We start from the raw sequence: 25277 nt of genomic DNA on the forward strand, positions 1-25277 counted from the left end.
ATGTCTTTTCGGACATTGTGGAGGAAGTGGGTTAATGAGTGTGTTAGTACAGCTACGACGTCAGTGTTAGTTAATGGTAGTTCAACTGAAGAATTTCCTTTACAAAGGGGATTACGTCAAGGCGATCCCTTGTCACCTTTCCGATTTTCATTGGCTGCAGAGGGTCTGAATGTCTTGATGAAAGCTATGGTTGAGGCTAACATTTTCATCTGGTATAGTATTGGGGCGCATCATCGATCCTACTATTATTTCTCATCTTCAGTTTGTGGATGATACGCTTCTTTTGGGTGTGAAAAGTTAGGCAAATGTTTGTGCTCTTCGAGTTGTTCTTGTGCTTTTCGAGTTGATGTCGGGCCTGAAAGTGAACTCTAATAAGATCTTGTTGGTTGGGGTCTGATGACATCTCGTCATTACGTAATTTCATATGTATTTTGATCACAAATTGGAGTTCACAAGGCAACTTATGCAGCAAAAAGAGCAGAAAAACTGAAGAAAATGCAAAGAAAGAAAACGTGTCACGATTTGGTATAAACGTGACACGATTTTAGAAGACCAAAACATGCTTTCGACATTGAGGAAAACGTGTCACGATGGCAAAAACGTGACACGGTTTGAGGAAACCCTAATTCAGCTGTTTGCGATTGAAAGGAAAACGTGTCACGATTTACTTAAAATGTGACACGATTTTAGATGAATTTATGTGCCTATTTAAGCTGAAGTCTATTCCAAAGACAAGGGTTACGAATTGAAGAGAGCAAAGTGCGATTTTGAGACTACAAGACGTCTAGAAGGGCGATTTCTTCACTCTTTTACCAGTTCATGTATGTATTGATTCCTCTAATGATTATGTTATTTGTAAACACCATTATGAGTAGCTAAATCCATTAGAGGTTAGGTCTGAGATGATTCTTTGTAACCCTAATTGAAACATGTTGCTGTGAAACTCAATTTATTGTGAATGACAATCTAGTTTTTATTCAATTCAATTGTTCTTAATGCTTTTTATATCCTGATCAAATATAAACATGATTTAGTGAGAACGAATGACTACTGACCCTAGCTTTTGACTTAGACCTAATTGAATTGTTCTAATTAGTGATAATCCTTTATTAGTGATATTAGGTTAACGTGCTTAAACCTTCAAAGATTATTAGACCACCTAAGGAATTAGGGACTGTGATCCTAGAAAAGGGTCCTAACTCAAGGGATTTATTAGGGCTATTTTGTTACTATCGTGGAACTAGAGAATCATTCATAAGAATAGGTGCAGTATATCAATTAGGGGAACATAGATGATTCGAAAGACCTAAACTCATCTCTCTCTTATTCTTAAAACCAACTTTATTTTCTGTCATTACTTTTATACAATCAAACCAATCAACTGCCTAGTGGCAAATCAAAAGAACTTTTATACATCCTATTTTACAAAGTGATTGAATTATTGAGATTAAAACCAGTCCTTGTGGGAACGATATTTTTACTACTTCGATAGTATTTGGTACACTTGCCAAACGTCTATCAGGGTCAATGTTTCAGATTCTTGGTTAAATGTAGTGGCATAAGTGTTGAACTGTAAAGTGGGTAAAATTCCCATTTTGTATCTGGGATTGCCTATTGGTGGTGATCCGAGGCGTTTAATGTTTTCGGAACCGATTTTGTCTCGCATTAAAAATAGATTGTCTGGATGGAGGAGTAGATTTCTCTATGTTGGTGGGTGTCTGGTTCTCCTTAAGTTTATCTTGTCCTCTTTGTCTGTCAATGTTCTTTCCTTCTTCAAATCCATCAACTATTATCTCTTCTATTGAATCTTTATTGATATTTTGGGGGGGGGGGGGGGGTGTGTAATGACTGTAGGAAAAATTCTTGGATTGGTTGCCATAATATTTGTTTGAGTGAGTAGTTTGGAGGATTGGGGGCTAAGATGAGGGAGTTTAACATTGCTTTGTTAGGTAAATGGTGTTGGAGGATGTTAGTGGATAGAGGGGGACTATGGTATAGGGTGTTGATAGCTAGGTATGATGAGGTGAATAGGAGGTTGGGGACCGGAGTGGTTCTTATTGGTGGAGGGAGTTAGGGAAAATTCGTGATGGCGAAGGTGTGTATGGAGATCGGTGGTTTGATGAGTGTACCCGGAGGATGTTTGGCAGTGGGACAAATACATTTTTTTGGACTGACCCGTGGTTAGGAGGGTCCCCCTTGTTTGTGGGGTTTAGGCGTCTTTTCGATTTGGCCGAAAACAAGTGAATTTCGCGGGCAGATATGTGTGATTTTGGGTGGGAGGAAGGAGGGGCAGCCTGATAGTGGCGATGTCGGTTGTGGGCGTGGGAAAGAAGCTGTTATGGGAGTGCAGGATTTTACTCCACGATATTTCTTTGTAGATTAATATTACAGATCATTGGCAGTGGAGGCTTGATCCTAGTGGTGGTTATTCTGTTCGGAGTGTGTATCAGAAGCTTACTACTCAGGAGTTCCCTAGTTGTGATGCTACTTCATATCACATTTGGCATAAACAGGTTCCCTTGCAGGTTTCTATTTTGGCTTGGCGACTTCTATGAAATTGGTTGCCGACAAAGGACAATTTGGTGGCGCGTTTCTCATGAAAATAAGTTATGCGTGATTGGGTGTGGGGCATTGAGACTGCTCATCATTTATTTCTCTCTTGTCCTTGTTTCGATCCCCTATGGGGTCTTGTTCAGGCGTGGCTTTTCATCGGCTAATCCGTACCATTTACATGATCATGTTATTCAGTTTGTTTATTCTTAGGAGGTTCGCGAGTTCGGTGTTCCTTTATGCAGCTTGTTTGGTTATGTTGCGTTTGGTTTTGTGGAATGAAAGAAATAATAGAATTTTCAAGAACAAGGAAAGCACCATTCACCAACTGTTAGATAAAGTTACATTCCTTGTGGTGGATGAAGACAACTAATATTAATTTTCATTTAAATTCTCATTTGTGGTGGTCGAGCTCGTTTGTTTGTTTGCGCATCGACTAATTTGTTTTATTGGTGCTTCCTGGTTACTTGTTCGACTGTAATCTTGTAAACTTTTGAGGCCCTTACTGGTACATCTTGTGCTTCTAAGGACTCTCTTTTGGTCTTGGTCGTAATATATTTCATTTTTGACAAACTGACAAACTGAATAATAATATGCGGCTTTGATAAACTGAATAATTTAAAATGCTGACATCAACACATTTGATAAATATATTTGCAACGCTTTTAATTCAGGAAAGAAAAAAAAAAGATGATCCATATCAACATCCAACAAATCTTGATTCATCATTAAAAAATTTATTAAATTTTTGAAGTTTATCTTCTTCTATGACCCATCCATAACTATTTCTAGGCTCTTCTACTTAAATTTATGTATTGCCCCTTTTACAATTATGTTCATTCTAACGCTCGTTTTTCTTTTATTTCCTTTTTTTCCACTACCAGATACAATGAAAAAAGATAGAAGTTAGGTTTTTATTTTTTTGTTTTACGGATCCCTAATTTTTTTGTTTATTTTGGGGTCCAAACTTTTTAATTATTTTTTGGGATCCTTGGAAGTCGTCGTATCTGACCCTATTTTGTTTGTGTGAAACCCAATTTTGTCATTGAGAAATATAAAAAACAACTTTTAATCTCATAGTAAAAAAATGAGAAACTCTTAGTACTAATCTAATCCGCCATCAGAAAATGGACAAATAGGTCCTAACATTAATTTTTTTTTTTTAAAAAGGACAATTTTTTCATTAACTATATAATTAAAAAGAGGCTGTTTGATCACTTCAGCAGAAAAAGTCCATAAATAATTTATTCTGAAATAAATCATTCATTTTTATTATTTTTCTCCTTTTTAAAAATCGTGGCCTAAACGGCCGTATATACCATGCCTGCAAAATCGTGGCCTAAACGTTTAGCCAACGGTTATTAGGCTTTCAGCCACGATTTTCGTTCGTTGCCTAAAGCGAAAAATGTTGTAGTGCATACAATTTAATTAAATTGCAATGATATATTAAAAAGGATCGATACACGATATATTTACTTTAACAATTGGAATTTTAAAAAGATTCAACACTTGACAATTCAAAACAAAAACCATAACATATCTAAAAATGACACCAACAGTGTATCAAACTAATATATGTGTCGTATGCAAATATATGTGTTTCCTCCAAAATATTTGTTGCCATTTTCTGCCGCCACAAATCAAAAGGACCGCAACAAAAATTATTTTGTATTTGTGATGATTTTTTTGGCTAGTAATTTGTGATGTATTTTAATTTGGCCACGAAAGAGTATTATTCTTGTAGTGAATGTTGATGTACATTTTCCATATTTATACTTGACCAGATTATCTTCTTAAAGAAATTGATAGGCATGGATTAGAAATTTCATCTGGATGGAGGACATTAAGCAAAGAAAGTTTGTTAGTACTTAATATGACTTGGCACAATATCTTTACTCCTACTTATTAATGATGCAGACAGTGCTAAATTAGATTGGACTTGATTAATTCTAATCAACATTTTGTTTTTTTGTTAAGATCAAGAACCATGAGGAGCAAGGGTTTCATCAGATACCATGTTTGGTTGTTCTATTTGGTTGGGTATCAAATCCAAAATTTTAGTTATCTATGATAATAGTCAATGGCAGCTTGGCAAAGGTGACAAGATTAACTTATGAGTGGACAGCTGTTTGAATGAGCATTTGGCTTCTATTATACTTTTGAAAACGGCTTAATAGCACTTTTGGCCCCCTATGTTTGCAAAAATTGCGATTTTGGCCCCCTATATTTAAAAACTACAAAACCGCCTCTTATGTTTCGGTTTCGTTGCACTTTTGGCCCCAGGTTCAATTTTGACCTGGTCCACGCTGACATGGCACCCACATCACTTATGTGAGGGGCCAAAATCGCAACTTTTTCAAACATAGGGGGCCAAAAGTGCTATTAAGCCTATTTTTTATTTTTTTTTAATTCATTTTCTTTTTTTTCCATTTTTTTTGTTTTGAAAAAATTTAACAAAAAAGGGAAAATTAATAAAAATTGAAAATAATAAAAAAAACTGAAAAAATTGGAAAAATTAATAAGAATGAAAACAAAAATTTGGGAAAAAAAATTTCGCATGACATGTGTGTATATTCTAATAATAAAAAAAACATTAAAAACTGAAAATCTTTTAAAAAAAATCAGATTATTTTTTTAAAAAAATAAAAGATTGATTTTTTTTTAAATTTTAAAAATAACAAAAAATCAGATTATTTTTTTCGAAAAATAAAAGAAAAAAGCAGAAAAGACATTTAGATTTTTTTTCGAAATTTAAAAAATTAGAAAAAAGTTCGGATTTTTTTTCGAAATTTAGAAGATATTTAAAAATACTGGAATTTAATTTTCAAAATAAAAAAAGTTTAGATTTTTTTGCGAAATAAAAAAACTGGAAAATATTTAAAATTTTAAAAATCTGGATATATATTTTTTTAAAATCCAATTACAATATGAAAATTAAATTTTGAAAATCATATAATCTGAAGAAAAAAAAAATCCATTTTAGTTCAAAAGAGATTGGAAGAGCAACATGAGGTACTCACTTATTAAACTTTAATGTCTCTTAAATAAGACACTTTTTAAAATTTTACACGCATTAATAATTCTTTTTACAAAAACATTCCTATGTAATTCAAGCTTCTCAGATTTTTTTCCTAAATTTTTAATTAAACTAAAATCAATTTTTTTTTCTTCAGATTATATGATTTTTAAAATTTAATTTTTCTATTGTAATTGGATTTTAAAAAAATAGATATCCATATTTTTAAAATTTGAAATATTTTCCAGTTTTTTTTTATTTCGCAAAAAAATCTAAACTTTTTTTATTTTGAAAATTAAATTCCAGTATTTTTAAATATCTTCTAAATTTCGAAAAAAATCCAAACTTTTTTCTAATTTTTTAAATTTCGAAAAAAAATCTAAATGTCTTTTCTGCCTTTTTCTTTTATTTTTCGAAAAAAATATTCTGATTTTTTGTTATTTTTAACATTTAAAAAAATCAATCTTTTATTTTTTTAAAAAAATAATCTGATTTTTTGTTATTTTGAAAATTTAAAAAAAATCAATCTTTTATTTTTTTTAAAAAATAATCTGATTTTTTGTTATTTTTAAAAGATTTTCAGTTTTTAATGCTTTTTTTATTATTAAAATGATTTAATGATGTGGTATGTATATACACACATGTCATGCAAAAAAATTTTTTCCAGATTTTTGTTTTCATTCTTATTAATTTTTTCAATTTTTTTTAAATTTTTTCAGTATTTTTTTCATTATTTTCAATTTTTATTAATTTTCCCTCTTTTTTTAATTTTTTCAAAACAAAAAAAATGGAAAAAAAGAAAATGAATTAAAAAAAAAGGCTTAATAGCACTTTTGGCCCCCTATGTTTGCAAAAGTTGCGATTTTGGCCCCTCACATAAGTGATGTGGGTGCCATGTCAGCGTGGACCAGGTCAAAATTGAACCTGGGGGCCAAAAGTGCAACGAAACCGAAACATAAGGGACGGTTTTGTAGTTTTTAAATATAGGGGGCAAAAATGCTATTAAACCTTTTGAAAATGATAAGCATTCTCATCTTAAGGCTAAGCTTATGCATTTTATTAGGGATGGTCATTGAAGGATTCCTAATTATCTTAGCAAATTCCTTGGCTTGATTAACTTGTTGCATAAGGTTCCTAATTATGCTTCCACACCAAATTCCTTGGTCTGAAAGCATTCTATCTCTATGGATTTTATCCCTATTCGTTAAAGATATTAATACAAAATAACATATATATTAATTGACCATAAAGACTCTAAAAAAAGCCAATGTCTTCAAATTAATTTATGACAGTTACGGTCATGTATATTATATAATTTTATTTTTTTTGGTCAAGTATATTATATAATATTAACAACAGAAGTTATAATTTTGCATTTATATGATGATGTGATAGATGTTTCATCATATTTTTAATTTTGATTTATTTATTTATTTTAATAATATCCGATTCACAAAGTTGATTCTCTTGTATAGTAAGAATTCCACTATATATTTGATGACTTGTCCAAAAAAAACTATCCCATTAATTGATTTCCAACTGCATATGACAAAATGTGTCACCGGAAAGATAACGAGGCAAAGCTGAATTATAACTTAATTATTTTCTTTCTGACTTGTACATAAGTTTTTATACAACTTTTTTATGTTCTCGAATAAATAAGCATATTTTTTATGTTCTCGAATAAATAAGCACATAAATTAAATCATACAATAAAGTAACCCTTGTATGCATGCAAGAACTTCTTCACCAATAAAAAAAATGCTCACCAGTAAAAATATTAGAATTACTAAACAAGATTAACGGATAGATAAATAATGAGTTGTATCTCTAATCAAATGTCATCAAATTCTCGGACAAAATTGGAGATCAATTTCACACTTTCTCTCTCTAAAATATTTGGATCAATTTTATGTTTATTTAAACTTTTATTTTTCTCTTCCACATTTTAAAGTTTTAATTTGGGCACTTACACTTGTAACGTTAAGATTAGTTAGTCTCTTTTGTTAAGTATTTACTTAATGTCATGTAAAGCATGTGAGGTATCTACTTAACACTTAGGTTTCACTTTTGTCTCTTACAAGTAATTACATTTTAAGAGTGTCAATTTAGTCTCTTGCTTTAATAATATTAGAATTAATTGGACCATTATGTTAAGTATTGACTTAACATTGTGTAAAACATGTGATATCTTTTCCAAGACACTTAGTTAGAGTATATAAAAAAGTGTTCTGGACCGGCTACAAAGTCAATCCAACGCTGACACGAGGACCAAACATCCACCAGACCAAGACGTATCGCTTAGATGAATACGCTAGCAACAATGCACCCTACTTTATTGGAGCACGTCCCCGTGCATCAGACACCGTTCATGTGCCCTTCAACGGCCTCCTGATGAGACGCTGCACTTCACGGGGACAGTTATTCTTACACACGCCTATATAAGGGTGACTTAGCTTCACCTCCTTATGAGCATTGTAGTGCTAACATGCCTGCATGAACCTTTCGTCTCATCGTGAAGACTCGTCGCCACCACACCGAAGCTCATTCCGCCATTGTTGCCTCCATCCGTTCCTCACCGGACAGATAAAAAAGAATATGTTTTAAGACAATGTAAAACCTAAACTAAACATAAGAGATCAAATATTAAATTAAGCATTTATGAAATTAAGATGTTTTACAAAAAGTTAAGATTTAACAGAAATGACCAATTAATGCTAATGTTACTAGTAACTTATTAAGGATCTAATTTAAAATTTTAAAATTTACATGATTAAAATGAAACCTAAAATAAATGTAAGGACAAAATATGGAATTAGGCCAAAATGTGTTTCTTTAATTTTTTTTTTTTCGACATGCTGAATCAATTATACATGTATCTATGATGTGAGCAGATCCTTTTTTCTGATAATTCACATTTGAGGATTTAGCTTCAACAATTGACCACAAGCTAAAATACAAGGCTTCCCTAATCAAGTCTACCACAAATTAACCCAAGTTCAAAGAACGTTTAGTTCACGGATTTTGCTAAAATACAGATCATGTGGCTTGTGTGTGTATTTTGATGGATGTGTTTCGAATTTAGTGAATGATATGTAGTCCTCGAGAAAGACATAGTCATCCCTTTAGAAACAAGAAGAAATGAATACGAATATGTACATTGAAAAAACCTCCAAACGTCATGTTTTTTTAACTAAAAATAAATAATAATCAACTTGGTTGGGTCTCATTGACTCATTAGAGACATGGCAGGTCTCAGGACACGGTGATTTTTTTTTTTTGTGTAAACCAGTATCATTCGCACGTGCAACTGTGGAAACTAATTCTTTGATCTTTGTATTAAATGGGCCGTAAACCCTCACTAAAAGTTTTAACGCTGTTGCACACAAAATACTTATAAATTACTCAACGATAAGATTTTTACATAGTTAGTGAGAGTTAAACCCATATTTCGGTTAATACGAATCAACACTTTACCATCTAAAATGACCTAATCAATCGGGTGAAACATCATGGTTCTATAGTACAACAACTATATAATAAAATACAATATGATACTTATCTTAATCAACTAATTTAAACTAAACAAATGGAAGCCCACTATCTAGTTGTCTTAATTAAACAATTATTAGTAAAGCTAATCCAAAATGTATGGACCACTTCCAAAAGGAAACAAAAATTGTAAATTAACTATCAATTCCATGTGAAGGGCACACCTATAGCATCGAACCTAGTAGCACGATGATGCATGTTCTCACTCTTCCACAAGCCGCTTTTCACTCAAAGTGGGTTGAGATTGTTGCACACACATCTCTTGTCCTCTATGGAAAGCCAATCCAATTAGCTTTCACACTAATTATTAATTAATTGATTAATTCAAATCCAATTGAGCATTCCAATTATTTTAAGAGCTACTTAGCCGACCAAACTTGAAGCGTTCATGTGACGGATTATGACGGATTTGGAACCTTTCTTGTCATCTATGCATATGCTAGCTATGTTGCTCCCTTCATCCTTTGGTCAAGTGACATTTTACAAACAATTGGAAGCATAATGTCAACGATTTTTCTTACATATGATTGGTGGATGCAATGGTCCTTTGTGTCAATCTTAAATTGTTCCCATTGTTTACTTTGAATAAATTGAGTTATCTAGACATATTAAGGTCACATTTATTGTTGGGTCAACATTATCAATAAGTCATAATGTAGTACCTTGAAGAATTAAAATAGCCATTTTTTCTAAGTAGTTTAGCCATCAAAATTTCATCCCTTAAGATAAAGAAGAATGTTATTTGAACAACCATTTTATAGGATAACTTGTGGGACAACCAAAATATACAAAGAAATGTAAGTTTTGGCACAAAAACCAAAGCGATAGAGAGATAAAACGAGAACTTGATGTGAGTATGAGAAAGAAAGTTGTCATAAAAGTTGTCACAAAACGGTTGTTCAAATATCATTTCTCTAAGATAAATTAGTGAGAAATAAACACACCAAGATTTGGTTATCCAGTTCAGCCTGATAATGACCTACGTACAAGGGAGAGAACTCTCCAATCCAACATCAACGAGTTTCAACAATTTCTCTAAGAACAACCTAATTTCTACCCATTTTTCAATATCTTCCCATGAACAAGATAATCGAAGATATTCACCCATCCAATGTATTTACAATGTTTATCAACCCAAGAATCTCACACAAAACCTTAAACCTTTAGCCTTTAAGCTTCCTAAAAGTTCCCTATTTTGGTTTCATGAGATTCCTAAAAAAAAAAGTGAGAAAAAACTTAAATAAAGGTCTAAAACTCGTGACATGCGCCTAGCACATGACACAATGAGCCTAGCGCAAAAAAAAATGTCAATTGGCCATGCGCCTCATGCAAGGTCCCATGTGCCTAGCGTGTGAGGCAGAATTGAAAATTCTACTAGAAATCTTAAGATAAATTAGTGAGAAATTTCTAATTTAAACTTCAACCCCTACATATGGTAATATCTCTACTAACTAGTTATGTTAACAAGGAAGAATTAAATTAATCTTTTATCAATAATATATATAAGAATTAAAATTACCTTCTTTCTTGAGAAAATTAAAATAATTAAATTAATCTTGGTTGCCAGTGTTTATATTTTGATTGATGATGTTGCAGCATATAAGATTTAGCCGAATACAATTCTAATAAAATTCATATAATGGTTTTCAAATTCACTTGAATAAGTTGTGTTGTTCTTTTTAAGAGTCTAGTGATGAAATTCATATAATGTAATGAAAAAATTTGGGAACGTTGAGCCGAGGACCTACTACCATGCTTTTTGTTTAATTTTTTCTTTTGAATCAATCTTTTGATGTTGTAGGATTTTATTGTAATATTTGATTAGATGTAGTATTCGTTTTGTTATATATCAAATGGTTTCCCGTGTGACCTTGTGTTGAACCTTTTCTTACAATAGGTCAAGGATTGTTCCTTTTTGACTCAATCATATGCTTTCAATATGTCATCTCTTTCTTGGTGACCAAGTGAAGATTGGCCAAAGATTAACCCTCAGTATAATTAATTTTGCTTTGCTTTAGTTCCATGTCACTGAGAATCATTGTGATGTGTTCTTCTATTTCCTACCAACTAAGTGAAGATTTCACTGCAGGTGGACCCTTGGCATAAATATTGTTTCTTTGCCTTAGCTTCGGCCTCCTGGTAAATGGCATCCATCATTATGGCGTATGTAGTCCCTTTCCCTCCAACCAAGTGAAGACTTGGCTATGGTGGATCCTCGACATATTTGTTGTTGTCGCCGCTAAGAAGCAAGTCTTCGGCCAAGAGGTATACCTCCCTTTCCTTCCCCCAAGTGAATACGTGGTTTAATGTTGGTGAATAAGGACATTACTCGTGTCGACTCAGTAGCTAGACGAAAAGTGTGGATCCTCCAAAGAAGGCACTGTTCTACTAGTTACGAGAGTGAGAGATTATGGCCAAATTGGTCACTGATAGATATCTGGCAAGTGTACCAAAAACTATCGAAGTAGTAATAAATATCGATCCACAAGGACTATGTTTCTTTCTTCTTCATTGAATTGTTGCTCGATTACCCTGTATGTCATATAATGCAATGGAAAAATTTGGGAACGTTGAGCCGAGGACCTACTACCATGCTTTTTGTTTAATTTTTTCTTTTGAATCAATCTTTTGATGTTGTAGGATTTTATTGTAATATTTGATTAGATGTAGTATTCGTTTTGTTATATATCAAATGGTTTCCCGTGTGACCTTGTGTTGAACCTTTTCTTACAATAGGTCAAGGATTGTTCCTTTTTGACTCAATCATATGCTTTCAATATGTCATCTCTTTCTTGGTGACCAAGTGAAGATTGGCCAAAGATTAACCCTCAGTATAATTAATTTTGCTTTGCTTTAGTTCCATGTCACTGAGAATCATTGTGATGTGTTCTTCTATTTCATACCAACTAAGTGAAGATTTCACTGCAGGTGGACCCTTGGCATAAATATTGTTTCTTTGCCTTAGCTTCGGCCTCCTGGTCAATGGCATCCATCATTATGGCGTATGTAGTCCCTTTCCCTCCAATCAAGTGAAAACTTGGCTATGGTGGATCCTCGACATATTTGTTGTTGTCGCCGCTATAAAGCAAGTCTTCAGCCAAGAGGTATACCTCTCTTTCCTTCCCCCAAGTGAAGACGTGGTTTAATGTTGGTGAATAAGGACATTACTCGTGTCGACTCAGTAGCTAGATGAAAAGTGTGGATCCTCCAAAGGAGGCACTGTTCTACTAGTTACGAGAGTGAGAGATTATGGCCAAATTGGTCACTGACTTTATTCATCTCAGTCATAAGTGGGATTTGGGAAAAACTTTTGGCTTGATTTTGCTTTTCCTAGAATGTTAGTCGGGAGAACAAAATGTTTGTGTATTTGAATTCAATCATTTATTTATTTAAAACTTCTTGAACTTTTACAAGTGATGAAGCAACCACACACGCCTCTTAGTCGACTCCAACATTGTAAATGTTCATTCTGAAAAGAAAATTGGTGATTTGGATCTTAGTTTGTTTATTGCCTAGTTGTATTGGTTTATAGGACTGCTTCATTCCGATGATTCCTACATGGCAGCTTGTTTTCCTTTCCTCCTTTTGTTGCCCTCAACATCCTTTTGGGACATGATCTTCTTTATAGCTAAGCATTGTGCCACGTGTTATTTCATTTTGAGGTGAGTTGTGGAGGGTTCTTCATATAGTTCTACTATGGTAGGCCTTCTAATGATGCAATTGTACATTAACAGGAAGTATATTACCAAAAAGTGGACCTTGACGGTCTTTCTTTACTCCTTCTTTTGAAGGTAACTAAGAGTTCCATATACCCCCCAAGGTTGGGTGGTGGCCCCGTTGAACCCTTGGAGATAGTATGATATCATATAAGGAGATAGATTCTTATCCGACATCTACAATTATCTAAAGAGATCGGCGTACATGATGTGCATGAGCTTCCATGATATATTAATACTCTTTTTCCCTCTGAATCTCCCATAGAAACCCTCAACAGGAGTGGAATATAGTGATAAGGGATTCCATCAGGTAGCCCCTTGTTCTAGAAGTAGTTGGGGGTCGTATGGTTTCTTTCTTGGAGTAGACATACTGAGTAGAGGCAATCTATAGACATAATTAACATGTGTGTTTCCCATTTTATTGATCTAATGCTAACATATTCGGTTAGAGGTTGGCCTCCGCCAATGACTATAGTGGATCAGAGAAGTTCCCACGGAATATGGCAGTTGTTAATTATGTTGACTTTGTGGAATATGCTTTTTCTTTTTAGGATCGTCGATGCCATGGGTTGACGTAGCCTCCTTCCGTGGCCATCGCAACCAGGAGGTCTTTAGTCTGCTTATAACCTCCCTTGAGCCAGTTTCAGTAGTAGCCTTCTTGCTCACACTCTTTCATGACTCCTTACCTTATATTCATGTTATGTTTGGTGGTGACATCTCGCAGTCTACCTCCCTAGCTTCCCTTGTCGAACGATGACTTTGATGTCATCCTTGAGCTAGGTGCAATCATCTGTGTTATGGCTTCAGCTTTGGTGGAACTGACACTAATTGTCCTTATTTGTTAATGATTTTAACTTAAATGGATTTAGGAACTCTATATCTTCTCCTTTGAATTCAACACTTGTGCAGTCTACTATGATGTTTTCTCTATATGTGTTCAAAGGAGTGTACTAAGAGATCTTCACCATAGATGATCGGTACTTTTGTTGCTTGTCTGACCTTTCTTTGTTATGTCTTCATGTTTTTCCTTAACAGCACATACCATTTCCTTGTACTTGATGTATTTTTTTTTACCATAGCTAGCAACTCATTAAAGGAGAGGTCGTCCTTCATTTCGATCTTCTGGTGGAGCTTAGATCCTTCACAGAATTCATGCTCGTGCAAGAACACTTTCATTCGTCCGTCCTTCCTTTTGTCGAAGACGACCTCTTTTTTGAACATGATGATGAATCCGTGAGTGATTTACCCTTGCTTGGACAATGGCAATCAAGGATACAGTTGAATTTGGTTGTTTAAGAGATGCATTGAAATATGTTGTGAATTATCTTCGAAGGTCCGACCACAATTCGTCAGAATGACGGGGTAGACTCTTAAATTAGGTCATATTTCCCTTCTTATGGTGAGCATGAAGAGCTGGCATTTCACTGGCCCATAGACTCCCTGAAAACATAGTATATCGAAAATTGTTGTTCCCACTTCAATGTTGGCTTAGAAACACCAGCATTTTACAAAAATAACCTCATCGACAGTTAATTGTTACGGAGAGTAACCGGCGTTAGTTAACTACCGATGTGCTTAATTTCCATCGGCAGTTAACTGCCGCAGAACTTTGGCAGTTAATTGCCATGGAGCTTCAAACCTAAAATTTTCCATCATCTCCCCAACCTTTAAATCTTCATAATCTCCAACCTCTCAAAACACACACATTACACAATCCTTTTTCTTCTTTCCCTGTAACAACAACAACACCCATTTCTCCCACTACAACTTCAATTCAACTGTCCATCCAAACAACAACAACATTTTATGGGTTTTCATTTATTCTAATTCTATTTAAAACCAACTTCAGTAAGTTTTAAAAAATTAACAAAACAACTTCTGGGTTTTAATTTGGGTTCATGACATAGTAATAGATTTACATATTCAATTCATAATCTTTAAACAAAACAACAAAAACTACCCATAGTTTAATTTCTGTGTGTAACAAAAAGCAGGAAAAAAAAACTCAACATTACAATAAAGTTACATCTACTGTAGAACAAACAACTTCAAAGGCTCAACACTGTTAGATTTCAGGCGTGAAGCTTCGCGACAGTTAAATGCCGAAGATCCACGGTAGTTAACTACCTCCGGTTACTCCCCGCGGCAGTTAACTACCGATGGAGTTATTTTCGTAAAATACTGGTGTTTCTTAGCCAACATTGAAGTGGGAACATTTTCTAGTATATCACTAGTTGAATCATTTGCTAAAACTGGATCACCGGTTGAATTACTTGGTCGTATAATTGGTCTCTATAAAAAAAATTGTATAGGTCCAATCTCTATAAATAATTAAAAAAAGCTCATTACTCATATAAAATGTAAAATAAAAAATCTTTAGACAATGAATATATACTGTGTGTGAAACTCAAATTTTATAGGACAAAGAACACAACGAACTACCGTACTAGATTTTTGTATAGTTGGATCAGAAAAAGATGAGTTGATAAAAAATCATTTGGAAATAAAGCTTTATATTTAATTATATGAAGTCTAAATTATACAAATAAATAATTGATATAGCCTGATCCATCTAGGGTAAAATAAAAAAGGATAACAAACGCTATATTATTATATAAAGAATTCAGTTCCAACATACTTGGAAGTGCATGCAATAATAGTTTAGAAACCTCTTGGGAAAATTTTAAAGTTTCCCTAGTAAAAAAATTGAACTTTGTTGGAACATAGGAAACTTATAATAAACAATATTAAAATAAAATTTTAGAAAGCTGTTACGACACATTGGTGTTTGATATTATAAAAGGATATGTACCTATAAAATTCACAAATGCACTTAAAAAAAGAATGATAACTTAGAAACATGACTTGTGGTTGCGAAGGTTCTTTAAAACATTGTGTTGTTTAAGTAATCAATGAAAAGTGGTATTCTTTGTAATCAATAAATAATAATTCAATTTTTTGTTATAAAAATTCTTGAAAGGAATGATTGTTGGTAGAACACTAGAACCTAATCAACTCAATTGATTAATGTCTAAGATACTAGTGAAAGTGTTACAATATATTGCATATCTGCTTTAGGTAATTACTTAAATCAAAGATGTTGATTCCACTTGAGATATAAAAACCATAGCTATTAAAGTATGTTTAATAAATTAGTTTTCATATTCTTTGATATAACGTTGTTAGATTGTGAGGAAGATATAGTCACTTTTATATATAATTCTTGTCCATTGCTGTCTTGTCAAAGCAACCCAAACAAGTGAAACTCTGGATTTATAATTACTAGTTAGTACCATGATCATATTATTAATAATATAAGAAAACTCATATCTTGTCAAAAAAATATGTAAACTCATGTCAGGATTTAGATGTGGCTGATGTAACAATTATTTCATTTGTCTATAGAAGAAAATGTAGTTAATCATAAAAATATATGTAGTCAGAAGTGCATTTTGAAAAAGGTAGTTAAGTGCATTAAGAAACAACTCACTGCATGGTTTGAGTTTTCAGAACCTTTTCTGATGCAAATTTCCAAATCTTCAATCCCTTGTTCCAAAAAAAAAACATGGACATATTTAATACAAAATTTGTATTATGCTCTCAAAAAAAAAATTACAAAATTTGTACTATGTATTCTTCAGCATGTATTTTTATGACACATGTTAGCATTTCTCTTAAAAATATAAATGTAATAATATTGAAAGATAAAATAATAAATTTTGAATTATCGATTTAAGATCAGTTGCAACTTGGTATTGTTGATTTTGAAATAATTATAATTTGATTCATACCAATCATATTTTTAATTTGTTCGAAGAATTCATATATTAACCATTGATTTCCTCCCCTTCAAAAAAGATAAATAAAAAATCATTGATTTTTTCATAAAATAAAAAATACTAATCATTGGTAAGAAAATTGTTGTTTCCACTTCAGATTTTTCTTTAAAACACTTAGAAATTACACATTTATCTTCAACGACAACTAACTGCCGTTTGAAAACGAAGGAAATCAAACGGTAGTTTATTGCCGTTGAATTTATACGTGTAATTTCCACATGTTTTAAAGCTAAGTCTACAGTGAGAACAGCAATTTTCCATTGATAAAACCTTTTCAAAATGGGCCCATGCATGGCCCTACTAGGTCCAGTATCTGTGACTATCTCGCAGTTGTAGGCCCAATGAAATTAACCATTGAATGAAATACGTACACATATATTCTCAAAATTAATCGACCAAAAATAGTGAAGATTAAAAGCATATATATTTTCTTCAATAAAAAATGATATAATCTCATGATCATTTAAAAAGTTTCTTGAATTTTTCCAAGCTTGATTATTTACAATGTGTGATATTCACATAGATTTCACCCAATAAGAGATGAATTTCACCTAATAATAGAATGGATGTTAGAGAGTGTTAGAAAGAAAGTGTACATAGCACTTCTCTTTTCCTATGAAAAATGATAGGAACATTCTCTCTAACACTCATTTTCCTATTAGAAGAAACTTATATGAATTTCACCACTTTATGTGAGATGCATTTCTGATTAGTGATACACATATATTTTCATCTAATAGGAGAATGAGTGTTAGAGTCCTTAAAAAAAAAATGTTAGAGAGTGTTAAAAATAAAATGTTTATAACACTCATCTTTTTCTATTGTGCTTTAGTTCAGTAGAGTAGATGCATACTTTATTGTGTTGAATTGTGCATGTGTTATATGTACTCTATCAAGCACGAGAATATTTATTTTTAATCGTTGAATGTAAAATTTTGTTGAAAATTATGCGATGAATGAACATACAATATCGATGAAAAATGGTTTTACACTAACATTCATTCACAATTTTTTAAACTACCACAACATATGTGATAGTTTTTCAATAAAATGCACTCACCCGATTATTTATTGTGTTGACAAATTGTAATTGATCGTTAACGTAAAACGTAAAACAATTTTATGTTGATGGTGCATCTCGTTTAATTTCAATTTTCAAAAAACTGTGAAGAAAATTGCAAGAGTTTTTTTTTTTTTTTTGAGAGAAAATTGCAAGAGTTTTTATTTTGCATATGTTTATAATGTATTCATATTTATCTAAAATTGCAAACTAAAGATAAAGAAAAAAGAATAAGTGTAACAAATATCAACTTAAATTGTCTCATGCCGGAAAAGATTTTGAATACGTAATCATTTCAATAATTTTTTGATTTTCCATTTATTTGTGAGATTGACTTTATTTAAGTATGAAAAACGATATAGGTTTATATTATGCTCACTTGAAAAAACTTCACCCCTTCTTCCATGGTGGACGTCAATTTTTGTGAATTAAAACTCAAATATCACACTAAAAAACTTAGATGGGTGGAATAAGTATCAGTGACAACTAACAGGCAAACAATTCAAATAATAATATTCAAATCTTGATCTAATCTAGCATAATATGTGCAAAAAAAATCTACGATCAAAGCAACAAACAACAAGATAAAGAGAGTATAGAGTAAAGGAACAAGACTCTAATATTTGCTTATCTAGTTTAGCTTATATTGACTTGTGTTTCGGAGAGAGAGAACTCTCAAATCTACTTTCAAAGAGTCATTACAAAGAGATACAAGAAATTAACTTCAACAAACTCTTTAAGAGAAATATAATTTCTACCATTTTTCATTCTCTTTCCTTGATAAAGAGAGTTACAAAAGTAACCAATAAATTTACCTCTAAATGGTCTCCACAAACATTCCCTAAATTTCTTCTCTCAAAAAAAAAAAAAAACATTCCCTAAATTTCTCTTTTACCCTATTACAATCACTCATTGATTTTCACCCTCAAGTTGTTTCTCATGTGTTTTACACCCTATAATCCCTCTTCGAAAGACACTGACCCTTTTTGAAGAATCGCATCTTTTAGTTCCCTAAGATTCCTCCTCTTATTTCTTGAGATTTCACAAAAAAAAGAGTGATAAAAAACATTTTTTTTTCTTGAAAGAGCTGAACATATTTCTTTTCTTTTTTTTACAAAGACTGAGGGGACATTAGACCTAACCCAGGAATAACCCAAATGGGAATGCAACATGATAATACAGTCCAAGTGGAACAACTCTAAACTATCTTAACAAAAATTCACTAATCACGTGCGCAACCCAGCGAACCCGCGTACGGGCGCGAAACCAGGCTACAAAAAAAGAGTGAAAATGGACATATGCATAGAACCGTTAGAGTTTACAGGTGGCGAATGGATTGATCGTTAACACGGTAACCAAACCAAGTGCCAAGCTCCATGAACAACAACAAGCATAAGATGTTCTTTCGAGCAAACAACGCGTAAGAACTCAGATCGAGGGATGAGTCCAATACGCCAATCAGACCCTTTCAGGTTATACGAACCAGTACCCTTTCGGGTTGAAAGAACTAGACCCTTTTGGGTTTTTTGAAATACAACCACAACAAAAAGGTCTCAATCTAAAGACTCCCAATCCTGTAAAAACAAACAACAAAAACAACATGTCGGAGTGCCACGACAACAAGAGCCCGCCGGCGGCAAACAAACGGCAATCGACCAAAACAACAACAAACCCATCCGGCGACAAAACAACAGCACCACCGTGACAAACAACCACCCACCAAACCGAAAAAGCAACCTGCAGCAGAAACCCGCAAGCACCGTACGAAACCCTCTCCCTTCCACCATGAGCCTTGCGACGACCCAGCATAAACCCGACGAAGGAGGATTAATCACGCAAATGGAGAGGAAACAACAACCTGAAGAAAACCCACGACAAGAGCTTCACGGCGGAGAAACAAATAGAGCGCTTGAACCACCAACGACAACCTGCTAAAACCGAAAACAGTAGATCTGAACCGTGAAAGGAAAAGAAGGACGCCGGAGATGGAACAGGCACGCAGGTGAAGCGGAGAATAGAGATCTCATCGCCTCACCATCAAGGAAATCTACATCTTGGAAGTAACAGATTTGGATTTGGGAGAGGATGAGAAGAAAAGGATGGAGGTGGTCTGTTTAGAGAGAAGGGAGAGAAAAAGTAAAGAGGGCTAAAAAACATAAATAAAGGTCCAAAACCATTATCATACGCCTAGCACACGACACGAATGCGCTAGCACAAAACATGTTAGTTGGCCATACACCTTGTACTAGATCCCATATGTCTAGCGCATGGGGTGAAATTGAAAATTCCGTTAGAAACACAGACACACGCCTAACGCACAACTCCGTGTGTGACGCGTACGAGAGAGTGCCATGACCTCTTTTTGCAAGTTTATCTCCTTTTGGTGGATGTTGAAATTTTCAGTCACACTTATATATATATATATATATATATATATATATATATATATATATATATATATATAGGGTTTTGCTAGAAGACACATTTTATGAAGGTGTCTTTTAGCAAAGTTATAACTAAAAAGTGGAAATCACACCTTGAGGTGTGGATTGCTAAAAGACACCTTCATGGGTGGCTTCTAGCAAAACCCATATATATATATATATATATAGGGGGCATATCAAGTGAGAATGGTAAGTTTACGTGAGAATGGTGAGAATAAATATTAGCTTTTGGATTAAAAGTCAAGAGCTGTGATTTAAACACCAAATATACACACTAGCACACCAAATGAAACGCTCTCTTGTCTTCCTCTTTTCTTCCACGATAGCAAAGGCAGATCTGCCCCCACCATTGAACTCATTTCAATCTGTCACCCACTGTTTAACCTCTACCGCCGGTGTTCACCGTCCACCATGGTTAGTGCGACTTCAGTAACCATAATCAATTTTTGTTTTCAATTCTTAATCAATTTTACCCAATGTCAAACTCCAACCCTTAATTCTCAATTAACGACGAACGGTGACGACGGCCCTGTGTACGCCGGCGATGACGACGACCCTCCCTGAGGTTGTGACTTTTCTCTCTTCGCCTCTAAATCGTTCTGGAAAAAAAAAATCCATGCCAACATCACCATTATCATTTACCTACAGCTCGGGAATTAAAATCAATGGAAGATGAATTTATAAATCTACAGCTCGGGAGTAAGGATTCGACTAGGGAAAATTTGTCATGCCTTAATACCCTTTACTCTTCAAGCTGACCCAGATTGGGTTTTTTTTTTTTTTATCAATCTACATATTCAAATCGAATCCTGCTAAAAAAAATTAAAAAACCCAAATTCATGAAATTAGGTTTAATGCATCACATTGAGACAATATGGCACAACAATTAACTTCAATCCCTCAAGTAAGAATTAAGAGGAATAGAGAGATAGCAGTGGGTGGAATTTTACGCAAAAGGATTTTTAGAGAAGAAGGGAGAAAATCACAGGGATGAGAGCATCACGTGACTTCTTAAAATTTGGATTCTAATCTTAGCCCTACAATTTGATCTAATGGTTAGGATTTATTCTTATCATTCTCATATAAGATACTCATTCTCACTTGATATGCTCCCTATATATATATATATATATATATATATATATATATATATATATATATATATATATATATATATATATAAAGGGAAGGAGATAGAAGAGAGAAGATTATATTATTCTTTTATGATGTACAATTATGTTACATGTGATCTCTATTTATAGAAAAGTACAATGATATGACTTAAGAGTTAAGTACTTGAGAGATAAATGCAAAAATGTGTGTCTTAAAAGATAAGTAAAAGAGAGTTTCTTTTTTGACAAGGAATACTTCCAATTGACACATGGAAATGACTATAAAGCCCCTGGCGGTAGTTAACAACCGCTGGAAGATATGCCGGCTGTTAACTGCCGCTGGGAGCCAGCGGTTGTTAACAACCGCTGGTGTCTTTCCCCCCAAAACCAGAAACCCCTACCTCACCTATTCATTCATCACCTTTTTTCACCAAAACCATACCCAAAAAAAATCCCATTTCAAAATTTTTGTGTTAAAATCATGCCTCCAAATCATTGCTGGTCGATTGCTAAGACGTTTCTACACACAAAATGCATCAAAGAACAGGTATTACAACGTTAAAATCCATTGCATTTGATTGATTTTTCTGTTTTTTTTATTCTGGCACGCGTTGTAGCGGCAGTTAACTACCGCTGGCAGTGAGCAGCTGTTAACTGCTGCTGGACACTTTGAAAGATTTTCAAATTTTTCTAAGTGCAGCCACTATAAAAACAGTGTTTTTTCCATTTTTCTTCTTTTTTTTTTGTTTGTTTATGTTAATATATGATATTAGATAGATGTTTATTAATTAGTTTAGTAATTGTATGTTGTTTATTTATATATAATGTTGAGAAAAAGCAACTTTCTTATTCCTTGTCAAATAAGCAACTTTTTTGTTGTTTATTTATAGATAATGTCGCTTCCATTAAGGTTGAAGCTCCCGCTAAGGTCGAAGTCTCCGTTAAAGTTGAGGCTTCAAGCGTCAATTCCGATGTGGACACGGCTCATTTCTTTTCAACCCAAGACACATGGAAAGATAAAAACGAATTGCACGGTTGGGTCCGTCGACAAGCAAATATGGCTGGATTTACAGTTATCATTAGGAGATCTTGTGAAGGAAGAAATGCTATGTTGGAGTTGGTTTGTGAACGGAGCGGCGAGCACAAAGTATCGAAGACAAAAGTGAAGAATGAAACAATTGGATCAAGAAAGTGTGGGTGTTTGTTCAAGGTGCGTGGATATGTCGTTAGGGAAGACAATGCTTGGAAATTGGCCATTTTTAATGGCGTTCACAACCATGAGATGGTTCCGTATGTAGCAGGGGACCTTCTTGCCGGAAGATTAACGGAGGACGACAAGAAGCTTGTACATGACTTGACCGATTCTTCGGTGAAACCAAAAAATATTTTGACAAACTTGAGGAATAAAAGGAAACAGTCCATGACAAATATCAAGCAAGTCTACAATGAACGTCAGAAATTCAAAAAGGCAAAAAGGGGTGACTTGACGGAGATGCAATATCTAATCACAAAGTTGGAAGAGAATGGATATGTTTATTACGTAAGAGAAAAAAAGGAGAGTCAAACCGTTCAAGACATATTTTGGACTCATCCAACTTCGGTAAAGTTGTTTAACACTTTTCCTACTGTTTTGATAATGGATTCCACGTACAAAACCAACTTGTATAGGATGCCATTGTTTGAAATAGTTGGAGTCACCTCAACCTATTTGACATATTCGGTTGGTTTTGCATTTATGACTAGGGAGAAGGAGGATAACTTTACTTGGGCTTTGCAAATGTTGCTTAAACTTCTTGGACCAAATAGCGATATGCCTAAGGTGGTAGTGACCGACAGGGACACGGGTATGATGAATGCCGTAAACAATGTTCTCACCGGTAGTAGTGCAATACTTTGTTATTTCCATGTTGGCAAAAATGTTAGATCAAGAATCATCACCGATTGCAAAGTTATACAAAACATTGTTGTGGTGGATGGCCAAAAGAAGATTGTCGACGAGGAGAAGCATAGTAAGTTGGTTGATACCATATTTGATGCATGGAAAAAATTGGTTGAATCTCCTACTCAAGAGTTATATGCGGGTAATCTAGTGGAATTCCAAGATGCTTGTAAGGATCATCCAAACTTTCTTCAATATGTTCAAGAAACCATTTTGAAGCCTTTCAAGACAAGCTAGTGAGGGCATGGACGGACCTTGTGTTACATCTTGGGTGTAGGACCACGAATAGAGTTGAAGGAGCTCATGTGTGGTGAAGGAATATTTGTCCACCTCCAAGGGTGATTTGGGTACTTGTTGGCATAAAATAGATGAGATGTTGGCAAACCAATTTGGGGAGATACAATCATCGTTTGGTAGGAGCGTTGCGGTCTTGGAACATCGATACAAAGATGTCACTTTGTACTCCGGGTTGCGTGGTCACGTGTCTAGACAAGCCATGAATTTTATTTTTGTGGAAGAAGAGTGTGCTAGGAGAACCTTGTGCATTGAGAAGAAAACTTGTGGTTGTGTTCAAAGGACGTCGTATGGCCTACCTTGTGCATGCTTCATTGCTATGAAAATCCGTCACAACATGCCCATTCGATTGGATGAGATACACCCGCATTGGCAAAAGTTGTACATGGGTGAAGAACAAAGTAATGAAGATTTGTTTTCGGTCGCGGAGGAGTGACATGGTATCCAAGAACGTCTCCAAAGAGTTCCGTTCCAAATGAAACTAGAAATCAAAGAGGCTTTGCGGGTGTTAGCGTTTCCGGAGACCACAATGTTGTCACCACCTCCAAGAAAGGTGGCAACCAAAGGAGCTCCCAAAAAAATCAAAACCACACGTGGTAGGATCCCATCTACGTGGGAGACTATTGATTCTCAACATCCGAAAAGTCAATCTTCACCACGGAAAAAATCTTCACAAACTAAAAGGAAAGGTGCTCGCATTGGCATTTCTCCGGTTCCGGTTCCTAAGCCTAGCTTGGTTTCAACAAGTTATGATCCATCCAATCCTATGTATTACATGCCAAAATTCATGATACCATACATTGAGAGAGTTGTGGATGTTATTGGTGACGGTCATTGTGGGTTTAGGGCTATAGCGGAAGCCTTGGGTTTGACGCAAGAAAGTCATGTTATGGTGCGGAGAGCACTTATTCAAGAGTGGAAAGAGCATAGGAGCAAATACATTGAGGTGTATGCGAGTGAGAACCGTTACAACTACATCTTGGATGGATTGTATCCTCCCAAAAATCCTAGTAGCTTTGCACCTCCCGACAAATGGTTGACATTACCGGATATGGGACACATCGTTGCATCATGTTACAATAGGCCGGTGTTAGAGATGACTACATGGAAAGACTACATCTCCGAGACTTTTTTCCCACTTAGAGGACGGCCTCCGGTTAACCCGAAAAGCAACATGATTTGCCTTGGTCTAATCCCAAATCATTTTGTCCTTCTTTCATTAAAAGATGGTTGCCCACTACCTCCAACATGCACGGAGTGGAGAAATCACAGGAGCGAAGAGGTGGCAACATGGGAGGATGAATTTTTGGATCAACAGGATCGTTTCCAAACACTCATGGACATTGAGGTCAAAGAGAGACCGTTTCCACCAAAGGAGCCAACAAATGAAGACAATCCAATTATGTTTGATGACACTTCGGTTAAAGCAAACATCGAATTTGAAGATGTTCTGGAACATTTGGATGATTTGCTTTTATTAGATGAAATGTGACACTTTTTGGTCGGTGTTAATCCGTTTTTTGGTTGATACGCGCCGACGTATTTTTTTGGATATATAATGTAATGACAAATTTTTTGGGTGATATAATGTAACTAACCTTTAACTATTTATATGTATATCAATATATTTGAGTTTCGCATTTATTAGTAATTAATGTACATTACGTGTAATGTTTTGCATAATGTGAAAAATTTGATGAATTTCAAACAATTGTTAAACGTTAACGCATTATCGGTTTGGTGTAATGTAACCGA

The 25277-nt window shown here is 34.3% G+C and overlaps 1 pseudogene; it reads left to right on the forward strand.

Annotated features, from left to right (window-relative positions):
* On the forward strand, positions 1-25014 carry LOC146898120 (uncharacterized; annotated as a pseudogene).
* The last annotated feature ends 263 nt before the right edge of the window (positions 25015-25277 follow it).

Source organism: Medicago sativa, chromosome 8, assembly GCF_051527215.1.
Source record: "Medicago sativa cultivar Bolivia chromosome 8, Bolivia_mono, whole genome shotgun sequence".
Lineage (NCBI taxonomy): Eukaryota > Viridiplantae > Streptophyta > Magnoliopsida > Fabales > Fabaceae > Medicago > Medicago sativa.